This window comes from Terrapene carolina, unplaced genomic scaffold (assembly GCF_002925995.2).
Source record: "Terrapene carolina triunguis isolate 2854851 unplaced genomic scaffold, T_m_triunguis-2.0 Scaffold62, whole genome shotgun sequence".
NCBI lineage: Eukaryota > Metazoa > Chordata > Testudines > Emydidae > Terrapene > Terrapene triunguis.
The window spans coordinates 11,918,522-11,922,302 of NW_020664413.1; positions in this window are offsets into that span (position 1 = coordinate 11,918,522).

The window sequence follows — 3,781 nt, forward strand, 5'->3', positions numbered from 1 at the left end:
CTGGTTTAAATAAATGAGGAGCTTGGGGACCTGAAGGGATGGGGGCAGCACGGGGACAAGTGAGACAAGGAAAGCAGGAGAGGAGGAAGGAGAAAACTAGGGAAGGAGGACAGGGCGAAGCGGGAGGTGGGTTGTCCCTGGAGGAGGGGAGGAGGTTTGGGGAAGGAAAGAGCTCGCCCAGGGAAAGGGAAATGGGAAGGAGGGAGGACGAGCGAAGGAAAAACCTCACACAGGATTGCAGGAGAAAACGAGGAAAGCAAGAAAAACCTACATTTGGAAGGAGATTGAATGACTGTGGGGGGGAATATTGAGGAGCAAGAAGCTGGGGCAGAAATACTGGGAAGGGGAGAAAGAGGAGCGAGGCCCAGCTGGCAGGGTAGGTCATGGGGCTAGAGGTGCCTGCCTGGCCTCAGCACAGGGTGTAACTGGTACAGGGTAGTGGATGGGCAGCTCCTTCCCCCTTACAGAGAGTGAGAGATGGCCCCTCCCGCCTCTGTTTAGCCTGGCACAAATTGCTCTCTCACACTCAGTAGAAAAGATGCTCCTCCCATCCCCAGCCTGATTCCTCTGGGCAGAGCCTGGCACAACAGGACCCATCCTAAGTCATCTGAGAATTAGCTGCTCAGGGTGACTCCTGCAGTCAGCAAATTCAAGACAGGAAAAGGGGGGGGGGTTGTAGATTCTCATGACAAATCTTTCCCAACTTGATTTAGATTGATTAATTATTGATGCTTTAGGGCACCACTTCTGCCCGCTGTGGGGTTCTTACACCTTCCTCTAAGGCATCTGGTGCTGGGCACTGTCAGAGACAGGATACTGGAGTAGATGGACCGTGGGTCTGATCCAGTATGGCAGTTCCTAGTCCATGTTTTTCAGTTGTCCAGTAATAAAATTCAATTATGATTATTCCCCCTTTTTTAAATACCGAAGGGGGATCAATTTAAAGCAGTGGTTTTCAACCGGGGTACACATAGCCCAGGGGTATGCAGAGGTCTTCCAAGGGGTGCATCAACTTATCTAGATATTTGCCCAGTTTTACAACAGGTTACATAAAAAGCACTAGCAAAGTCAGTACAAACTAAAATGTCATACAGACAATGACTTGTTTATACTGCTCAATATACTATACACTGAAATGGAAGTACAATATTTGTATTCTAATTGATTTATTTTATAATTATATGGTAAAAATAAGAAAGTAGGCAATATTTCAGAAATAGTGTGCTATGACACTTGTATTTTTATGTCTGATTTTGCAAGCAAATAGTTTTTAAGTGAGGTGCAACTTGGGGTACGCAAGACAAATCAGACTCCTGAAAGGGATACAGAAGTCTGGAAAGGTTGAGAGTCACTGGTTTAAAGCATAAATAATTCTGTATTTGCTTCTTTTGGAAACTGCTGATTTTGGAAAAATCAGAGTAAAACTTTTTATCCCCCTCTGATTTTGTTGTCTTTTGGAGGGTTCAGATTTCACTTGGAACCTCCAGAATTTTTTTTAAAATCAATGCAACCTAAATTCTGTCCCTTTGTGCATATGCATTAGGATATAGTCTTTAGTTATATGATCACATATTATTGTTTCCTCAGTCAGTAAACGGAATGTACTGTGCTGATTGAATCAGTTGAGAATGTGTGTGAATGATGCTGGTTTTTAGGACCCCTGCCTCATTTGCTGCAGAAGTTGGAAAGTCTGTAATGGACAATGCAGGAAACTACAAACGAAAAAGCCTGTAATTAAGAAAGTGAACTGTGACTCAGGAGCACTGGGTTTTATCTTGGGCTCTGCCCTAGACTTGCTATTTGATGGTGAGCAAGTCATTTAATCAAAAATTTTGAAGATGGCCACTAACAGTGTTCCTATCATTTTGGCTACACAATTTGAGACATTCGAAGTCGGATTTTCAGGAGTGGTGAGCACACACAACTACAAGGGAAGTCAATGGGAGCTGCAGATGCTCAGCACCTCTGAATAAGCCCGTTACCAAACCTGATAGTGTGAGAACTTCCTACGGGAGGGGAAAACTCATTCAACAATAGATAAAATTAAACTCAAAATTAAGATATTAAAATAAGGAAAATAGGATGAAAAAGGAGAAAAGCTTAATATCACAGAGAGTTTTGACAGGACAATTAATAAACAAGTTACAAATGTAAATGTAAGAAAAACAGAAGTTTGTGCCTAAAAATGAGATAAGGAAAGACTTTAACTGACACTATCAACTGACAAAATACAAGAGGCTGATGAAAACTAGAAAAGCATCAACCACAATATGTGATCAATGCCACAAAGCTGAAGAAAGCAACTGGGATCAGGTCTCCTCAATACAGCTTTACAAATGTTCTGAGGCCAATTTCTAATGGTGTACTTGTGTATATACTAAGTTAGTCATAGAACCATAGGATTAGACAGCATGGCAAGGGCCATCCAGTCTAACCCCTGCTCAGATGCAGGATTTGCTGTGTCTAAATCATCCAAGACAGGTGGTTATCCAGCCTCCTTTTGAAAAACTCCAATGAAGAAGCTTCCACGAACTCCCTAGGCAGTCTGTTCCATTGTTCTGCTGTTCTTACAGTTAAGTTTTTCATGAGATTTAATCTAAACATGCTATACTGTAGTTTGAACCCACTGCCTCTTGTCCTACCCTCTGTGGTAAAAGAGAACAACTTTTCTCCATCTTTTTCATGGCAGTCTTTCAAGTATCTGAAGACTGCTATCATATCCCCCCTTAATCTCCTCTTTTCCAAATTAAACATATCCAGTTCCTTCAGTCTTTGCTCATATGACTTGCATTCCATCCCTTTGATCATCTTCGTCGCTTGCCTCTGGATCCTTTCCAGTTTCTCTACATCCTTTGTATATGTTGATGACCAAAACTGGACACAGTACTCCAGCTGAGGCCTAACCAGCACCAAGTAGAATGGTACTGTCACTTCCAGTGACTTGCATGCTATACCTCTGTTAATGCAACCTGAAATTGCATTTGCTTTTTTAGCAACAGCATTGCATTGCTGACTTATGTTGAGGTTGTGATCCACCACAACTCCCAGATCCTTCTCAACAGTGCTGCTGCCATGCCAGTTTTCCCCCATTCTGTATTTATGCGTTTGGTTTTTCTTCTCTAAGTGTAGCACTTTACATTTGTCTTTGCTGAATTTCATTTTGTTGTCTCCAGCCTAGTTCTACAATTTATCAAGATCCCTCTGAATTTTAGCTCTACCCTCCACAGTACTGCCAATCCCCCTACCTTTGTGTCATCGGCAAACTTGATCAGTACACTCTCTATTCCTATATCCAAGTAATTAATAAAGATGTTAAACAACACTGGACCCAGAACAGATCCCTGTGGAACCCCACTTGAAACCTTCCTCCAATCTGACATCATTCCATTAATAATTACTCTTTGTTTGTGGTTGTTTAACCAATTATGTACCCACTTAATTGTAGTTCCACCGAGCCTGCATTTCTCCAGCTTACTTATCAGAATGTCATGTGGGACTGAGTCAAAAACCTTGCTGAAATTCTGGTATATTATGTACACCACATTCCCTCTATCCACCAAATCAGTTTCCCTGTCAAAAAAGAAAATCAAGCTGGTTGGCATGATTTGTTCTTGGTAAATCCATGCTGGCTGCTAGTGATCACCCCTTCATCCTCCAGGTATTTGCAAACTGAATGTTTTATACATTGCTCTAATAGCTTCCCAGGTATTGAAGTCAGGCTGACTGGTCTATAGTTCCCCGGCTCCTCCTTTCCCCCCATTTTAAAGATGGGCACTACATT